Source organism: Rana temporaria, chromosome 3 (genome assembly GCF_905171775.1).
Source record: "Rana temporaria chromosome 3, aRanTem1.1, whole genome shotgun sequence".
Lineage (NCBI taxonomy): Eukaryota > Metazoa > Chordata > Amphibia > Anura > Ranidae > Rana > Rana temporaria.
The window spans coordinates 202357721-202378788 of NC_053491.1; positions in this window are offsets into that span (position 1 = coordinate 202357721).

Sequence of the window (21068 nt, forward strand, 5' to 3'; positions counted from 1 at the left end):
TTACCGTAAAAGTAGCAATAACGTCATTGATGTCTTGTACATAGACTGTGCAGAGAGCAGAGTTGTGAGAGACATTTCGTTGGTCCCACCTATGCCTGCAGAAAACTACAGGAGGGGGTGGAGACAAGACCAGCCACCCTGCACAAAGAGAGTGAGCAAAAGTGACCAGTCTTTATTATAGGAAGCTCCTGTGCAAAGGAAAACATTTTACATTGGGTTACTGCACAGATCTGGAAAAATACACAGAGTACACACAAATTTAAGTAAATATACACATGCCTCCCATGTATACCCAATATTTTCTTATTACAGAGTTCAGCTTTAATTACAGTTTATTTGTTTTATATGTTTGTACATGATTTTGCTTATACTTTGCCTTATACCTTAACTTGCCTCCACTCTTGACTTATTTGTAGTGATGATATAAAGAATAATTACCTGGCAAGCAGGGCCCAAGGTGACAGTAACTTGCTACTATCAATTTACTGAAGCATTAAATACCATCTACAGAAGTTTACAATATGTTACAGTAAAGACATAGGCCAGGGGCTTCTTCTTTGACAGCACTGACATAAGCAGTAATATCTTAGGAATTGAAAATGGATAGACAGATCCCTGCCCACAGGCATATTCTTTGAGTGCCAAGATCCAAACACAGAGATATAATACTCAGTTTGGCAGAGGTATGCATTCAGAGAATAAATATGACAAAAAGGTTAAATACATCTGTAAAGAAAGTTTTTTTTTTAGTTTTTTTGCAGTAGACAGTGTTGGAAACATTTCTAGAAACATTCTCAGAAATAACAAAACTATTACAGTTATTTCTCAAATCAGGCAGATGAGAAGAAAATAGCCAGTATCATGTCCATAGTTTCCCTCTGGCAATGTTACTATTTGCTATGATGGCTGGTGTTGCTGTTTGCAATGTGGTATAAGCTTCAGAGAGCTGTTAAAGGGGTTGTAAAGGTAAACGTTTTTTTACCTTAATGCATCCTATGCATTAAGGTAAAAAAACATCTGACAGCAACCGCACCCCCCCCCCTCGTTTTACTTACCTCACCGTTCGAAAGTCCCTGGCGCGTGCTTGTCATCTTGTTCGGTTCCCAGCCTGGCCGTTGATTGGCTAGGCTGGGCGGATTGATAGCAGCGCAGCCATTGGCTGGCGCTGCTGTCAATCACAGCGGATGATGCGGCGCGCCGGGGGGGGGGGCCAAGTGATACAGTCGGCGGCTATGCCTCTGCTGTATCACGGGAGCGCACTCTGAAAAGCTTTCCACCATGCGAGGGAGCTCGCATGAACGTGGAAAGCTTTTGCGAGGAGGAGCCGAGACAGCTGTCGAGGGACCCCAGAAGACAGGATTCGGGGCCACTCCATGCAAAACGAACTACACATGGGAGGTAAGTATAACATGTTTGTTATTTTTTTTTTTTTATTCTGCCTTTAGTGTTTCTTTAAACCTTACAATGGGCATAGAGAGATTGAAATCTGGAAGTTTCAGAAGGGACCGGCTGGATTTTGATCTGTGTGTAGCCATTTCTGTTCACCAGAAGACAATCATCAGATCCATTCTTTGTCAAACGGACACGCTGTAAAACTTTTTTCAGATCAGCGTATTTTAACAGCATTGTATCAGAAGACAATGTCGGGTAGGGTGATTCCTCCATCCACCTCGCTTGTGTGGATGGAGTATGCCCAGCTTTAAAGTCCAAAACCAGCCAAAATGTGTTTCTATATTTTGGATAGACTGAAATACATTCAAAGAAATAAGGTGAGAAGTTGTCACAGAACAGGAATTTACAACCAGTAATAATAACTTTTTACAGAAGAAATTGTGCTTTGTTACAGTCTGTTTCCCCACTTCCTATCCTACCAGATAGATAGGGAAAAACTTCAATACAACAATTCTAGTTATCACTCAAAACTAAAAGAATATTTTTTTTTTTTGGCAGGAGTTAGGCCATTTAAGAAACAAATATTATTGTAGCCCACCGGCATATGCATTACATTGAGTCAACAAGAGTAATGGTACAGAATCATATTGGCCCATAACATCATCATCCATAAGCTGATCCCCCTTCTCTACCCTAATCACAGGACATGATTAATAAACAGAGAGACTAATATTCCAATAATTATCTATATTCCTTAGATTCCAAAACCTCTCTTTTTTTTTACTATGTATAAATCATAAACAGTCATTTAATTGTGTATGACTAAAGTAGAGGCTGGGTTTGTAAAAAGTCCACGTGCCTGGTGAAGGGGTCCTGCGTGGCTCTGAAATGTTGCACTTTCAGTTCTTTGCAGTGATGTGATCATTCTTTAATGAAAACCTTTTGGAAGTTATTTGAAGATCTGTGATGTGATGTAAAATATGTACACTGATCTAGGGTTTGTAAAAAGGGCACATATATTGTGAACCAAGGTGGTATTGTTATCAGTCACATACTGGCATGCCAATACACACTCATTGGTTAGCACAGTATAGTATGCACCACTCACCCTTGCAAGCTTCCACAATATCAAGACTCTGACTTCCGCTCATGTTCTGTCCTCCTCTTTCAGGTTGCCAAGTTTTTTGTGATGTTATGATGTGTATTGCTGATTTGTGGTTATAACACTGTTTTAGTTTTGGACAGACATTCCATATACCAATCAGAAGAATAAAGCAGGCTCAAATGACATCTCTTGGCATGTCATCATGAGTACTTTACAAAAAAATATTAAAGAAAAGAAGTGGAACCTCTAAAATTTATGAAATGTCAGCAGATGCCAAGTCCTTGTCTTTGCTGCCATAATCATGTTAGTGCATTACGAAGCATAGCTGAGCCTGTTGACTGGAGAATCAATTACCTTTGCAGAGTGGTCACTTGGAAGAAAAAGGGAATAATAAAAGGGAATAATAAAAATTACAGTTTAATCATGTACCCAACAAAGAGGCTTAAAGCTATTTTTTAAATGTACTAATTTTGCTGGTGCCACGTGCTTTATTTTAAATTAGGAGATGCAACAGATGTGTTGGACTATTCTTTATTTTAGGGCCCTTTCACACATACGGACCGTATGTCCGCATTTTCATCCGTCCGTTACGGATGAAAACGGGACATACATGGGTCCCTATATGATTACGGGTGTCAGCGGATGACCATCCGCTGACACCCGTAATTTGTCCGCCTCCGCAAAGGTCTGCATTTTCGGACGGAAGAAAACCCTATTTTTCTTCCGTCTGCCAGATCGGATGAACACGGCAGACGGAAGGAAGAGGGAGAGCGGAGGAAGGACAGGGCGGTCCCTGCACAGTGTGCAGGGACTGCCCTGTCAGCTCAGCGTGGATTTTACGGAGGATCCCCGCTGAGCTGTACGGACATAATCATAGGGTATCTATTATATATTACCCTATGATTAAGTGGCGTGAACAGTGACGTAACGCGTAAGGGAGGTCAGGGAGGAGAGCCAGTGGTGACGTAATCTCCGCTTGTGGCCGAGAGCGGAAGTGCCAGTGTTATTTCTGAATGCTTGTATGCGCTTGCCATAACGCCTAACTGTAAGTTATTGATGCTTATTTATTAAAGTATATTGAAACAATATCACACTATGGAGTCCCTTTTGTTCCCTATCTGCCATTGAGAGCCACAACCCCCGGAGTTTTAGGTGATGATTGTTGCTAAGGAGTATTTCTGTCAATCTGAGAGTTAAAAGGCTTGATTACAAGCCAGCCAAGGTGGGAGGCTGAGGGAAACAATGTCACTTGGATTGGAGCACCTGCACACGTTGGTTCATTTGTGGATGGTGGATTATTCTGCATGTTATTGGACATTGGAAACCATACTATACAGAGATTCACAGCTGCACTTTAGAATTATTGCGTGAGATCTGAACTTGCACTGAAAAGAGTATTCATCAATTTTGCACATTGGGACATTATTATGATTTTTTCATATTTATTGTTATTGAGATTATACCGGAAATTTTAAATATTCTTTTGCACGTTATTTCTGCCAGCGGTTTTTACTGCTGTCAGTCTTTCTTTTTGCACTAGGGTGTTTTTGCACAATTGCATATTTGCACATTAGTATATTTATTATTATACAGCACTTTATATAGTCATTAATTATCTATTATGTTTTATTAGTGAGCGCCACAACACCCCATATTTATCATATGTTCCTAAAGCTTTAGGTTGTCCACCCTTCCCCAGAGAAAACCCTTAACAGCATTCGTCAGTACCAACCCCACCGTATCCAGTAATAACCTTTCCATGCCAAGGTTTAGCTGGAGTAACACCTAGCAGTTGTTTGCCAGCTTGGCATTTTAACTGCTTCCATACCAGCTGGCAAAAACCCCCCCTTCTTCTAATACATGGCCTGGGCAGTACCATATTAACATTTTATTTTTATCACTAGTTTTCATGAAAATAGCAGGTGGAGATACTTGTTTGGGCACTTAGTGTTATGGGATGAAATAGTTCTGCCAACAGAGACAGACTGTAAAGAGGCTGCAGGACATCCGCAGTATTCAGATGTAACAAAGGATGAAAAAAGGTCAGATATTCCGACCGTGTGTGGGCCCCATCTGACTTTTTTCCGTCAGAGTTTAGAAATAGTTTTATGTTTTATTTTTTTCAGATGAAAAAATATCCAATCGGAAATTCCGATCATCTGTGTGGAACTCAGACGGAGAAAAAAACATGCATGCTCAGAATCAAGTTGACGCATGCTCGGAAGCATTGAACTTCATTTTTCTCGGCTCGTCATAGTGTTTTACGTCATCACATTTTGGACGGTCCGAATTTGGTCTGACAGTGTGTATGCAAGACAGCTAGAAGGGAATTCCAAAGAAGCAAGTTATGAGACGGGAGCTTGAATGGAACAGAGTGCCATCGTACGTGTTGTACGTAACCATGCTTTGCTAGAACATTTTCAGAAAACGATGGTGTGTGGGCAACGTCGGTTTTTATGATGAAGTTAGAAAAACTTTGTTTTATTTCATCACAAAAAAACAACCGTGTGTACGCGGCATTAAGGTTTGACCTCATATTATATAGAAAGTACAGGCCGGCAACTCAACAGATTCTCCATAGAAAATAGCAGTAACAGGCTTCAATAAATATTTTCTATGGAGAAGCTGTCGAGTTGACGGCCTGTACTTTCTATGGATCACTTGTGAGCTTAATTAGCCTGAGTGCCAACTACTTTACACACCAACTATACTATATAGCAGTAGAGCTTGGGTGAGTTTTCCTCTTGCTACTCATATTACACGGTTTGGGTAAATTTGAAGACAAAAATCTGCAGAAAATCTAATAGTGTATATGGGTTCTTAGTGTGTACCAGGCTTAATTGTAACCTGAAGTTTACTAAAGAGGTGTAAAGTTAGCAATAAAACAAAGCATGTTCTAGATGGCAAAGAGCATGCTACATGGTAGAATAATGCAGAACAAGTTCAGGATGGTTATGTATGCATTCCATGTACATTTATACACTACAGAGACCAAATATGAAAGCTGCAAAAACATGGACTCTTTACAGCAATGTCTCAGTGACTCAAGTCAGTAACAACTGGCTGCATAACATGGTCTCTATAATACTTTACAACAAGAGAAATAAGTACTTCAGTAAAACAGTACAGAACAAAGCTATGTCTATCTCATTGAAGTCCAAGGCAGTTCTGGTAATACAAGTAAACAGCTGGAGGGATCCAAGGCCCAACAACAAAAAAGAACTAGAAATGGAGTACTCCGGTAGCAGTCAGCAAGGCTCCCTACATTAGACCCAGCTGCCTGCACACCAGTTCTGACAGTGGAGAGCCACTCAGCTGGCTGTACATTACTTGCCAATCTACCTCTACCTGATCAGGTATGGCGTTTTTACACTTCTGAGGAAAGGGAACTGAGAAAAATATACCAACTAGGATTGCCAAGGAAGCCAGGGAGTTGTAGAAAATTGAGCTAAAGGGGCCTGCACCTGTATGTGAGCATGTCTGTAAATGGACACTACACTACATTATTTTCTCATAAAAATATAAAAATGATGATTCATATGTAACCCCTGAATTATTTAATTTAAGTTTAATGTTTGCTTTTCACAACTTTATTCCTTACAAGGGGATAGTACATGCCAGTTAAAAAAACAAAACAAAAAAAAAATACTTTCATGTGTCTGATTTGCTAGATTTTAAACGACTGGGTCATGGAGAAATGTTAAATTGGCAAGGCTTATATTGTGGAAAGGGTAGCGTCACTGGGTGGCTATGACTCCAGACTGCTTGTAGTTAAATTCCATTTTATATGTATTAATTGCATTTTCTGGACTGCGTCGTTACATCTGTTTCTACTTGGATGCAATATTGTCAAATGGCAATAAAATGTTCCAGCTATCACACAGCTGACATGGTGTTTTGTCACTGTGCCATAGCATGAGTAAAGGAAAAATGGCTTTTTGGGATGCATGCTCATTGTCAAGGAGTGACTGTGTTTACAGTGCAGTTGTCATTGAGGTGTAATCATCATTAGTCATAATCCAGTAGCTTAGCAGTTACTATAGTACAGTAAGTTGTTACTGTTGTAATCTAAGACATAAGGGACATTGATGCTTAATTTTTTTCATTCAATAAAAGCTGAAGTTATTGTATGTCATGATTAACTCACTAACATTCGTCTCAGCTACAAATAATAAGAGTGAATATATGATTAAGTATTGAGTGATCTTTTGGCCTTTGTAAACAGTAGTCTGAAAAACAGTAGCCTGAAATTTCTATTTACAGAAAGCAAAAATAGAACAGATATAAGCATAGAGGATAGATACAATTATAGGCGTGCACAGGGGATGTGCTAGGTGTGACCGGGCACTAATATCTATGTGCTGATTCCCCCTACTGCCCAGGCTCCCCCCCTCTGTCCCTCACCCACTATTTTTCCTCCTCTCATATCCCCCTGGCTGCTGCAGGGAATGCTTCAGAATGGAGAGTGGGGTAAGGGGCTAGTAAATATGTAATTTACCAGCCCCTTAATTTTCTAAATGAACACAGTGAACACATTCACTCACCGTGTCCATTCATAACTGAAGCATAGTAAATTGTGTTCACTATGTTTCAGTTTGTGAATGAACAGGAATCCATTCAGCACAGAGCACTTCCAATTCATTTACTGCTGAGGCTGCAAAGAAAGGCATGCATGTTTGAGCTTTTGGGTGCACACCCTAATGCAATAGAATAAGCGCACCTATGGATACAATATTGAACTTTATCTATTATATGTGGGAAGTTGTTGCCTGTCAGACTTTAAATATTCAATAGACTGCGTTTTCTTTCTTTCTTTCTTGCTGCTTTTTTTTTTTTGCTTTTTTCTGCATTTTAAATATCCAGGTACGGTCATAGGGACGGATATCTCAATCTTTTCTATGTTTCCATTTGGAAAATATAAAAGTATTTTGGAAATGTGCAGGGCGTTTTTAAGTAACTTCCCACAATGTGCATTGATGTCAGTGGTTGCTGATGGTTCATTTGATAGTTGACCTAGCAGCCGTTTATGTATTAGATTAGATGTGATGTGTTATTAAAATTTTTGTCAAAGTTTTCTTCTTGTGGTGTTTTGTTCACTTGCCTTGTCCATTTTCTTGACTGCAAAGTCTACAGTGAACGGACATTACACAAGGTGAGTGGAATCTGGCAAGTGAATGGGCATCCTAAGTATCCATTGATTTTGAAAAGCGGGATCTTTCATTAGCAATCCAAAGGTTTTCAATGCCTGGAGGGCCAAGTACCAATGCAAAAAAAATCATTAAATACATTTAAGTCTCCTAACTCCTCTCTGCTATTTCAGTAGCATCTTAGAGTAGGCAGATGTTTTTTCTGCAGCTGTTGGAGCAGAAGCAAATAATGTCCCCTAACCCCATCCAAGCCCAGTTTTTCAATGCCAGCTTGGCAAAACTGCAGTGTGGTATGTTTGCCCTTGGGCTCTATATGATCTTGTCCCGGCACTGGCTGCAGTGGAGGGCAGACAGTGTTAGTCTAATAGACCTCTGATATCTCTCTAAGGAGGACCTGTCATCTGCCTAATGCTATCATACAGGTGGCATGTTAATGCCTGCGAGCATAGTATTTAATCATTGTACTTGACCCCATTTTGAACAGGGGCCACGACAGCTATTTTAAATTCAAGACATCTACATTAGAATGTAATTTATTCATGGAAAAATTCCCTTGAATATTGTAGTGCCTACATACACAGTATTTAATTACTTATAATGGGCACCGTTTTAAATAGAGACAAAATTGGCTATTTTAAATTAAGAAATCCACATTGGAATATATATATTTTTTCAGAAAAAGGCCTCTCAAGTTTTGTGCCTACGTACACAGTATTTAATTACTGGTAATAAGCCTTAGTTTGAACAGAACTCACACAAACCTCACTGTAATCATGAAATCACTATTATAGTATAATTGTTTTACTGTTTTACTGAAAAACGCCCTCAAAAATTGTTGTACTTATGTTCATAGCATGCATTCACTTCTAGTGGACCTTATTTGGGTGTCTCTCAGAAGACAGCAGGGGGGCGGGGACAGGGAGGGGTCGGACATGGTGTAGATCGCCACAGATACTGTGGCGATTTATGCCTTGAAGTGGGAGAAAATACCTGGATTACACAGGTATCTGCTCCCCCTGAAAGGTGCCAAATGTGACACCGGAGGGGGGAGGGGTGGAACTCCACTTTAAGGCCCCTTGTAAGGCCCATACAAACATTTTTTTCCTTTCATTATTTTGGGCCGATACGTATTCTTCTACCTATTTTTGGTAAAAAAAATCGCAATAAGCATTTAACTAATTGGTTTACGCAAAATTTATAGCGTTTACAAAATAAGGGATAGTTTTATGGCATTTTTTTTTTTACTACTAATGGCCGCGATTTTTTTTTTTTCGTGACTGCAACATTATGGCAGACACATCGGACAATTTTGATACATTTTTGGGACCATTGTAATTTTCACAGCAAAAACTACTATAAAAATGCATTGATTACTGTGAAATTGACAATTGCAGTTTAGAAGGTAACCACTAGGGGGCGCTGTAGGGGTTAAGTGTGACCTCATAGGGGGCGGGGCTGGACGTGTGACTTCATTGATCGTCTTTCCCTATATCAGGGAACAGACGATCAATGACACTGCCACTGTGAAGAACGGGGAAGGGGAAGTCATTCCGGAGGCTTCCGTTTCCGGGGGGAGTGGTTTGAGCATGGAGGAGTGAGCACACGCTGGGAAGGAGAGCCTAGCTAAAGTCCATGGTGCGCCTATACAGGAGAAAGGCAGGTCCGAATCCCCCCCCCTCCCCAGTGAGTCGGGAAAGCGGTTGCTAACAGCTGATGTCGCGGCGTGGGAAGAGCATCGGAAGAAACACCGGAGGAGTGTATACGCCCAGCCACTCATACATTACCCGATACATGATGGTAAAAAGGGGCAATGCACAGCAGGAAGACGCCGGTGTAAGCGGAGGTCTGAGGAGGGAGTCACTGACAGAGAGCTCCTTCCCAGCCGCCGCAGTGACATCAATCATATCTGCAACAGCAGCGGTAGAGAGTCAAGGACGGACCGTAGGAGCGGTGCGGGCTTCAATACAAGTGCCAGTGGAGACGACAGCAGGGATTCTGACTGTGGCAGAGGTTCAAGAGTGGACGGGAGGATCTACACGAGTCCCTGTGGTGGAGCGGTCAGTAGCGGTGACAGAGAGAGTGGAGCAGACCAGAGGTGCTTCACAACCCTCTGCAGAGGTACTGTTAACTTCTCCCATAACGCTATATTGGAGTTGTCTGGGGGATTCCCACCAGCTCCAACAGAGACACTGACTGCATCAATAATTGAAACAAAGAGCATTGCACAGGGGGGAGAGATGTCTAGAGTAAAGGAAACCCTGTCTATGTCAGAAAAGGAAATACAGACATGTCCACAGATCACACAGGACACACAGGGGAATGAACAAGAGCTGGCCCCAGACATCAGGCAACTTAGTAGGCTTATTCAGGCCCTCCCAACTAAAGAGGATATTCAGAAAATGTTAATGTTAACGGGCACTTTGAGGGAAGAGATTGAAGAGGTCTGCACAAAAGTGGTGGTGGGTGAACAAAAACTGTGTGTTCTGGAAAAACAGCAAGATACTGTAGACCTCAGATTGGTAGCACTAGAGGAAAAACTTGAGAAACAGCAACAGCATCTGGTCAGATTGCAGTTATATACAGAAGAGGCTGATAACAGGAGCAGAAGGAATAACTTACGTATTAAGGGGATACCCGAGAATTTGGACGGAACGGCACTAAGAGAAGCCGCCATGTCTATTTTGAACAAAGTCTTTAAAAATCCCCCAGACACATCACTGGAATTGGATAGAATTCACAAGGTCCCTACAACACGGAACCCAGACCAGACCAATCCTCGTGATGTGCTATGCCGGATACACTTTTATAGAATAAAGGAGGAAATACTCAGAGCTGCATGGAAAGAGGGAACGGTGGTCTGGGAGGGTGTGGACATACAGATATTCCCAGATCTGTGTTGGCAAACTAAATTCCGACGACGCCTGTTAAAGCCCTTACTAGAATACATACCCAGTAAGGGAGCTATATATCGGTGGGGGTTCCCGCTGGCGGTAATCGTGAAAAGGGAAGGAAGGAATTTTAACCTGAGGGAGCCCTCCCAACTACCAGCACTTTTTGATTTCTTGGATTCAGTGCCAATAGAGGTCCCTATGTGGCTGGAACTACCAACAGCAGCGGAGAGAGGCCCTAGATAAGCAGACGGGAGAGAGGGACGGACGGAGAGCAGAGCCAGAACTAAGTGACATAAGTGACATATACCTAACATATACCTGACATAATTAAGTGACATATACCCTACATAATATTACAAGTAGTATATAAGAGATCCCCTTTCAGAAGATATCAAAATATATCCCAGGCAAGAGAAATAGAGAAGAAGAAATAATCAGGAAACTACTGAGAATTATACATACAGGAGGACAATAGAGAACAGATGTGGGTCCCCCTATACTGGCTCTCTTTTTTTTTATTTTTGTTGGGCCTAACTCCCTTTTTTTTTTCTGAAGAAACTTGGAGCCTATCCCGGACTCTTGCTATGAATATGAGCATTATATAGATAATAGTGGCAATTGCTTTTTTCTTTTTTTTGCTGCTCAGTAGGACTATAAGAGTCTACAAGAGACTGTAAAGTAGTAGTAATAAGATTATTATTTTAGTGTCATGGGGGGGGGCAGGTGAAGGGACCTACCTTTGCCTCTCTCTCCCCTATAAGGTAGAGGTTAAACTTGGGAGGGGGGATGCTCAATATGCCCAATATGCCATGATCACTCGTCCCTTCTTTCTCAGGGGGAAGGGTAGGGGGGAGGGTTTTTTTTTTTGGAGTGGGTGGCACTAGATATAAGGTATAATACAATACACTTAATTTACACAGGGGGGAAGGGTTAGAGGTAGGGGGAGGTTTTTTTTTTGTCTGGAGTGGGGGGAGCGGGGGGGTTTATAGGGGGGGGAGGGGATGGGGGGGAGGGGGGGTAGGGAGTAATAGACCATCTGTTTTTTTTTTTTGGGCTTAGACGACATAAGGGATAATACAATGCACATTAGTTTACGCAGCTAAATACAGTGACTTCACAACTATTTTTATATAACATTTAAAAAAATAAAAAAAATAAAAAAAATAAACACTTAATAATATTAAATACCGATATACACAATACATACTAATTGATACATGACACACATAATTTAAGACACTAGCGAGCTCTAGAGAGCACTAGTAGGGTGCTCTCTAGAGAAGGGAGGTTTTTCACCTTTTCTTTTTTTGTTTTTCTTGTTATTTTTGGGGGTCTGTGGGGGGGGGAAGTGGGCGGGGGGAGGGGGGGAGGAAGTGGGAAGGGACGAGTGGGATGCTGGGTGACATGAGGAAGAGATAGGGATGGAGACCCAGAAGGAGTATGGGAGAGAAGTACGGAAGGGAGAGTAGAAGAGGGTCTCGGTAGGGGGAGCCTATAAGAGGATCCAAAGGACAATGGATAAGGATGTGTTTGGGTGTGGGAATATTAAGGAAGGGGGAAGTAGTATGTAATTAAAATAAATAAATCGAGTAAGGAATGCTGGAGGTAGAGGTGTGGAAGGATAAGAGGAAGATGCTTTAGTATTGGTGGTCACAGGCCCTTGCTGTGGTGTGTTTTTTTTTATTAGTTGGGGTTATTGCTTTGTTACTGCTCTGTCCTTCGAGATTCGGTGGGTGGGGGGGAGGGGAGGGGGCCCCTAAGGGAGGGGAGAGGGAATAGTTTAAAAGTGATAATTGGTAGGGTGCACCCGGACCGACATTAAGGCTGGACTCTCCTCGATGCTCTTACACTTACCCCCATTAGAGCGCCTCTCCTCCTAGTGGAGGGAAGTCGGAGACGCTCAATTTTTTTATTTTATTTTTTTTCTCTGTGTTTTTTTTTCTTCAGCAGGGGGGCACCGCAAGATTGTGGTGCGTCACTGCGGTGGGACGTAGGGAATACTCGGAGACTCGGACGGAGGACCTGAATCCGAGAAACAGGGGTGGGGTTTTTTTTTTGTGTGTCCCTTTCCCTCTCTCTGTCTCTCCCTGTCTCCTTTTCTTTGCCGGTCCCGAGGCCTCAGGGGGGGTGATACGGGCTGATATCTAATAAAGAGAAGCCCCTGGGATTGAGGGGAGAGAAGTGTGAGTCAAGATGAATAGAATAAATATTACCACCTACAACGTAAAGGGGCTAAATATCCCAGAAAAGAGATCTAAAATATTAATGGAATTAGGGAGATTTAAATCACAAATTGTTTTCCTACAAGAAACACATTTCAGAAAAGACAAAATTCCAAAGTTGAAGAGCCAAAAATTCCCTGTGTTATATCATGGCGCCTCCCAGATTTCAAAAGCAAACGGAGTAGCAATTCTGTTGGCTAAAGGGATAGTATGGAAGGAATCTAAGGTAATAACTGATGACGAAGGTCGTTTTCTTTTGGTAAAGGGGAAGCTGAATGAACTAAAGGTTACTTTGGTGAATATATACCTCCCAAACGAAGACCCAGTCTCTGCCCTAGAGAGGTATTCAGACTTGGTAAATCAAAATAAAGAAGGGGTACTGATCTTGGGAGGGGACCTGAACATGGTACTAGAGCCCAGTTTAAACTCTTCCAAAGGTTCTTATTGTATATCTAATATAAAATTGCGAAAAGCAATGAAAATTCTACAAGAGTTAGAGTTAATAGACAGTTGGAGGACCTTACATGTTCATGAGAAAGACTACAGCTTCTTCTCAGCAAAACATAAATCGTATACAAAAATTTACTATGTATTCTTGGATCAAAACATACTGTTGAATTTAAGAGAAGCATCAATGGGCTCATTCACAATCTCAGACCATGCCCCAGTTAATTGCTCCATTGAATGGGGGGTAACAGGCCCAAGGGAATGGAATTGGAAGATTAATGAAACATTAATTAAAGAGTATGGAGTATGAGAATAAGATAGTCCAAGAAATAGAAAACGTATTTTTAATGAATGAATCAGATGGAACATCGCATCTATGTAGATGGGAGGCACACAAGTGTTATATGAGAGGAATTCTCATCTCATTAGGAGCACCCCCCGAAAGCGCTCTCTGAACGCGGAGCTAGATAACCTGTTTGGGGAAATCCGAATATTAGAAAATGAGCATAAGAAATCGCAAAGAGCACATATCGAAGAGAGGTTAATGTGCCTCCGAGACAAATTAAATATGTTACTAATGGACAAGGCGAAGGCCAAACTAAGTCGATGCCGGAGGGCATATTACGAGTATGGGAACAAGCCAAGCAGGATGTTGGCAAACCCGTTAAGAGATACAAGAGCAAAAAATCACATTGAAAAAATAAAAACGCAATGAGATATTCTAGTTAGTTCATCTCAGTTAATAGCAAAAGCATTCAGAGAATATTACAGTAGTCTGTACCAGTTAAAGAAACAGTCGGCAACAGTGGAAACAGCAGAAAGTCAGAGTAGAGAAGATCGAGTAAAGGAATACATAATGGCCTCAGGAATGCCCAAGATCCCGGAAGAAAGTATTGGGAGCATAGAGGAACCGATTACATCGGAGGAACTTTTAGAAGCAATTAAAGCAATGAAACCGGGTAAATCACCCGGACCAGATGGATATACTTTACTTTATTATAAAACCTTCTATGAAAAATTGGCACCAAAATTTTTGACAGCTTTTAATTCATTAAGAGAAGGAAAGCCGATGTTAAGGGAAACACTAGGGGCTCATATAGCAGTGATCCCGAAAGAAGGGAAGGATCCTGCGCAATGCACTAGTTACCGACCAATTTCTCTGCTAAATGTAGATTTGAAGATCTTCTCGAAAATACTCGCCAACAGATTAGTAATTCATATCCCATCCCTAATACATCCAGACCAGGTAGGGTTTACCCCCGGCAGAGAGGGGAGGGAGAACACACAAAGAGTGTTAAGCACTATCTATCTATCCCAAATACATCAAAAGCTATTAGTACCAGTATCGACCGATGCAGAGAAAGCTTTTGATAGGGTAGATTGGGGATTCCTGAGAGCCATATTACAACATATAGGATTAGGAAAGGGGGTGCAAAATTGGATCACAAGCTTGTACTCCTGCCTGACGGCAAGGGTGAAGGTAAACAAGGTGATGTCTGACCCTTTCCTAATACAGAATGGAACAAGGCAGGGATGCCCACTCTCCCCGATTATCTTTACTCTTACTCTTGAACCATTCCTGAGAACTATACGGGCAAATACAGATATCAGAGGTATCCGGGTGAAAGGGGATGAATACAAGGTCGCCGCATTTGCAGACGACCTATTGTTTTCAATAACGACTCCAGAGCTCTCTCTCCCATCCTTGTTGAAGGAAATAAAGGATTATGGAGACCTATCCAATTTCAAGGTGAACTATAGCAAATCGGAGGCGATGGGGGTGGAGGTCAATGGGCCCATGCAGCAACAATTGGCGGTAAACTTTCCCTTTAAATGGACAGACTCTCATATATGCTATCTGGGTACAAAAATACTGAAGAACTTGAATAGGACTTTCGAACTAAACTTTACACCTTTAGTAAGACAGATTAAAGTAGATCTCCAACGCCGAGACTGCTTAACTTACTGCAGACCCTTCCTGTAAAGATCCCCTTAGGATTTATGAGAGATCTAAGATCGAGATTCATAAAGTTTATTTGGGCAGGAAAACCTGCGAGAATAAGGAGAGATATCCTGATGTTGCCGAAAGAGAGAGGAGGGGTGGGATTTCCAGACCCTATGGGGTACCATGATGCTTCCCACATGGCAAGGGTAGTAGAGTGGTGTACCTACCAGAAGCAGAAACCTTGGATTCATATGGAACAACAAATTACGAATATCCCCTTAGAGGGAATGGCGTGGATTCCAGAGATGGACATCCCACAAAGGGTGAAGAAACACCCCACAGTGGGAGCCACGTTATGGGCGATAAAAAGGATATTCAGGAAAACGAAAATTTCGGAACATTTGAGCCCGATGTTACCGGTCTTAGGGAATCCGAGATTTGAGATAGCCCTTACAGATTTGCATTTTAATAATTTAAGAAGACTGGGATTGAGCAGGTTAATACATTTTGATAGTGATAATCAAACGATGACTAATGGAGAAAGTGAAGAGGCAGTCAGGAGGGAACTGGACCCAATGAGGCAATTGCAATTGAAAGCCGCCATTCGAGCAATGAAATCACTAGGGGGAGCGACTAGAGGACTAGTGTTGAGCAGAATATGCCATATTCGATTTTGCGATATATCTCAAATATATATTCGAATATTCGAGATATATTCGCTAAATTCGAATATTCGTGATATTTTATCGAAATTAATTGATTGCGATTTTTCGCTATTGCGAATGCGAAAATAATTGCGATTTTTTTAATAACTGCGGTAGGAGCGCTCTGATTGGCTCAGAATATTCGTGATATTTTATCGAAATATCGCAACATGCGAATGCGATATTTATTGCGCAATTTCGAGATATGCTGGAGGAGCGCTCTGATTGGCTCAGAATATTCGTGATATTTTATCGAAATATCGCAACATGCGAATGCGATATTTATTGCGCAATTTCGAGATATGCTGGAGGAGCGCTCTGATTGGCTCAGAATATTTGTGATATTTTATCGAAATATCGCAACATGCGAATGCGATATTTATTGCGCAATTTCGAGATATGCTGGAGGAGCGCTCTGATTGGCTCAGAATATTCGTGATATTTTATCGAAATATCGCAACATGCGAATGCGATATTTATTGCGCAATTTCGAGATATGCTGGAGGAGCGCTCTGATTGGCTCACTCTGAAATCGAATATTCGAGATATTTTAACGCAATTTCACAAAATGCGAATGCGAAATTGATTGCAGATATTTCGAAAACTGCTGTAGCAGCACTCTGAAATCGAATATTTATGATATTTTAACCAAAAAACATATTGCGATTGCGATTTTTCGATCGCGCATGCGCAATCGCGCGAACAACACGCGACCATTTCCTGGAGCCTTGCCAGTTTCCAACTTATGATCGCAGCGCAATCACACAGCAACATGGTTGGAAGCAATTTCACTAAGTCTGAGGAAAAGATGCTGATTTGTGTAAGTATTTTGACCACTGTTATTTCATCATCTTCAACTGCATTTTAGTCTAGTTTAAAAGTTAGTATATATGATCAGATATTAGTATTTCACAAAAAATGTGTCTCCTGCTTTTACAAAACTACAAGTCCCAGCATGCCTGGACAGCTGCAGACACCCTGGTTGGCAAATGTGTATTTAGGCACTTTTCCTTGTTATTTAGCATAATGAATTTAACATTTTTTTGGACATAGGACGTATGCGAACGTCCTGACTTCAGTGTCCTCAAGGCCCAAGGACGTTCGAATACATATTGCCCTTTAGATGTTGCAGAACTACAACTTCCAGCATGCCTGGGAATGCTGGCACTTCTAGTATTGTAAGTTCTGCAGGCCCCCATTTTTCAGGCCTTTATGCACGGGTCTCTAAACTGTGGCACCCTAGATGCAGCAAAAGTAAAATTCTTAGCATGCACTGACAGACCGTGGCTGATGGGAGTAGTAGTTTTGCAACAGCTGGAGGTGGACTGGTCTTGAAACCCAGAGTTAGGTAACAAACCCGTAGTGTTTTGCAACCATTCTGCCTCCAGCTGTTTTTTTTCTGTTGAAAAGCCTGTGGCGTGCAAAACACAACCCAAAAACTCCACCCGGTGCAAGGAAAAATTTGCACACACCTAAAGAGTGACATCACAAAAAACTGCGACGGTTGCATACGTCAGTGGTCCTCCGAAAAGGTCCCGTCTCTGACCCCCCGGGGCGTTAGGCTCCTGACAGGGAAAAGAGTTACTGTGGTCCATACAGCCAAAGCCATATGGACCCATCTCGGTCCAAGCAGCGCAATCAACACGCGAACAACACGCGACCATTTCCTGGACCCTTGCCAGTTTCCAACTTTATGATCGCAACGCAATCGCAGAGCAAGATGGTTGGAAGTAATTTCACTGTATCTGAGGAAAAGTTGCTGATTTGTGTAAGTATTTTGACCACTGTTATTTCATTATCTTCAACTGCATTTTAGTCTTGTTTAAAAGTTAGTATATATGATCAGATATTAGTATTTCACAAAAAATGTGTCTCCTGCTTTTACAAAACTACAAGTCCCAGCATGCCTGGACAGCTGCAGACACCCTGGTTGGCAAATGTGTATTTAGGCACTTTTCCTTGTTATTTAGCATAATGAATTTAACATTTTTTTGGACATAGGACGTATGCGAACGTCCTGACTTCAGTGTCCTCAAGGCCCAAGGACGTTCGAATACATATTGCCCTTTAGATGTTGCAGAACTACAACTTCCAGCATGCCTGGGAATGCTGGCACTTCTAGTATTGTAAGTTCTGCAGGCCCCCATTTTTCAGGCCTTTATGCACGGGTCTCTAAACTGTGGCACCCTAGATGCAGCAAAAGTAAAATTCTTAGCATGCACTGACAGACCGTGGCTGATGGGAGTAGTAGTTTTGCAACAGCTGGAGGTGGACTGGTCTTGAAACCCAGAGTTAGGTAACAAACCCGTAGTGTTTTGCAACCATTCTGCCTCCAGCTGGTTTTTTTCTGTTGAAAAGCCTGTGGCGTGCAAAACACAACCCAAAAACTCCACCCGGTGCAGTGAAAAATGTGCACACACCTAAAGAGTGACATCACAAAAAACTGCGACGGATACATACGTCAGTGGTCCTCCGAAAAGGTCCCGTCTCTGACCCCCCGGGGCGTTAGGCTCCTGACAGGGAAAAGAGTTAGCAACGCATATCTCCCCTATACGTGTATCCTGTGTTGTTAATAATATATTCATAATTATGCAAATGATAATGGCTGCTATATTTATGCAAAAAAGGTGGCGACCGAAATGGCAGGATATAAAATCTGTCATGTTACCCCTGTCATTGATTAATAAGGCGAGAATGCTTCCAATTGTTGAATAGCATACATTTACGTCATATATCCATAAGGCTGTCAACAGAAGTATTACAATATACTTTGTTCTTCATCTTGCAGAAGTTCCTGGAAACAGGATACGACCTGCTCCGCAGGCAGCCAGAGAAAAGGGCTGTGGTCAGCGCCCTAATCACTGACTTTGGCGGCCAACACGACCACAAGGCAATAGTGAAGAAGTGGTCTGACCTGAAGAGGCGCCAAATGGATCAGGTCAGACGTCTTCGGGATAGATATCATCCAGGTAAGTTATTGTTGACAGTTATGTTTTTTTTTTCAAAAGTGTATTTTGTGCGTGAACTCGAAAGAGAGAGGAGCCGGCCTGCAGGAGTTGGGAGGCCTCCCCCAGAGGCAATCTGCCATCTTTCTCCATGCCCCGGGTGGCAATGGCGGGTGTGAGGGGGTCCTCCCAACCCAACCTCGCATAGCACACCCACCGGGGGCGGGGCTGAGACCACCAAACTCAATTCACATGTAGCCGAGAGCGGGATCCGAACCCCTAGCTGCAGAGGTGAATCACTTGTCAGCGCAGTGGCAATCGCGTGGAGCCACCGCAGCTCCTTTGGTGACAGTTATGTAAGGTCATATGTAATTCATGTAAGGTCAGATGTTGTTAACCAAGATGCCATGTTGTGCTAACATATATCACCACCAGCCAAGGTATTCATAGTACTGTTGAAAAAAGACATGGGACAGCAGACAGGAACACAGAAGTTATGTGGGAACATACTTTTCCCATTGCTTTGCATGGGACTTTAAAGAAAAACCCTGACCATGGCAAATGGGGGTGGGTAAGGGTTAAACCACCTATCCTATGTTTGTGGCTGACATATAAGTAACCTGTGTGCCAAGTTTCATGTAAATATCTTTAGCCGTTTGTACGTGATGCTGGAACATACATACATACATACATACATGCACACACACGTTGAGTTTTATATATATAGATTCCCACTAAATTCCTGTGTTAGGCGTGGGGTTGTTATAGTAATCCCGTGTGCTCCATCAGGCCCTTTTTTTAACATGAGATCGTCTGAACAAAACAAAGGAGACAAAAACAGCTAATTTTAACATGGTGGCATCCCAGCTCACGCTCAGTCCCCTGTAGTGCCCACAAGACCCTTTAATATAACATTGTCCCATTGGTTAACTGTCTATATAAATCAATTTGTATTCATATACAATACAGCAGAGTACACAGAATTTGCATACGTCATTAGAAAACATTTTTATAATATATGAACATTGTGTTATTATAGGTGCTCCAATACCAGTTGTGCGCGCCAAGCGCAGAAGGCGCCAGGCCGATGAGGAGGAGGAGGAGGATGCGGCAGAGGAGGATGCGGCAGAGGAGGAGATGGATGAGGAGGAGCAGCCAGGGCCCTCCCACTCCCCAACCCCAGCTCCTGTTGAGGAGCAAGCTGAGGAGCTTCCCCCCCCCACCAACCCAACTTCTCAAGCAGAAGAGCAGGAGGAAGACAGCGGTCCTGTGAGCCTCGTTCAGGAAGGTAAATATGTGCACAATGATTAATAACATTTCAACAATAAAATGTAGATATAAAAATGGACAACATATAAAGCGCACCTGTCAGATTGTAGAACCATAATATGGTATTGATGCTAGAAGTATACAGGTAGTGCATAATTATTAGGCAAGTTGTATTTTTGAGGATTCATTTTATTATTGAACAACAACCATGTTCTCAATGAACCCCAAAAACTCATTAATATCAAAGCTGAATTTTTTTGGAAGTAGTTTTTAGTTTGTTTTTAATGTTAGTTATTTTCGGGGGATATCTGTGTGTGCAGGTGACTACTATTACTGTGCAGAATTATTAGGCAACTTAACAAAAAAATAAATAGATACCCATTTCAATGATTTATTTTTAACAGTGAAACCAATATAACATCTCAACATTCACAAATACACATTTCTGACATTTAAAAACAAAACAAAAACAAATCAGTGACCAATATAGCCACCTTTCTTTGCAAGGACACTCAAAAGCCTGACATCCATGGATTCTGTCAGTGTTTTGATCTGTTCACCATCAACATTGCGTGCAGCAGCAACCACAGCCTCCCAGACACTGTTCAGAGAGGTGTACTGTTTTCCCTCCTTGTAAATCCCACATTTGATGATGGACCACAGGTTCTCAATGGGGTTCAGATCAGGTGAACAAGGAGGCCATGTCATTACTTTTTTTTATTTAATACCCTTTCTTGCCAGCCACGCTGTGGAGTACTTTGACACGTGTGATGGAGCATTGTCCTGCATGAAAATCATGTTTTTCTTGAAGGATGGTGACTTCTTCCTGTACCACTGCTTGAAGAAGGTCTCTTCCATAATCTGGCAGTAGGACTGGGAGTTGAGCTTGACTCCATCCTCAATCCGAAAAGGCCCCACAAGCTCATCTTTGATGATACCAGCCCAAACCAGTACTCCACCACCACCTTGCTGGCGTCTGAGTCGGACTGGAGCTCCCTGCC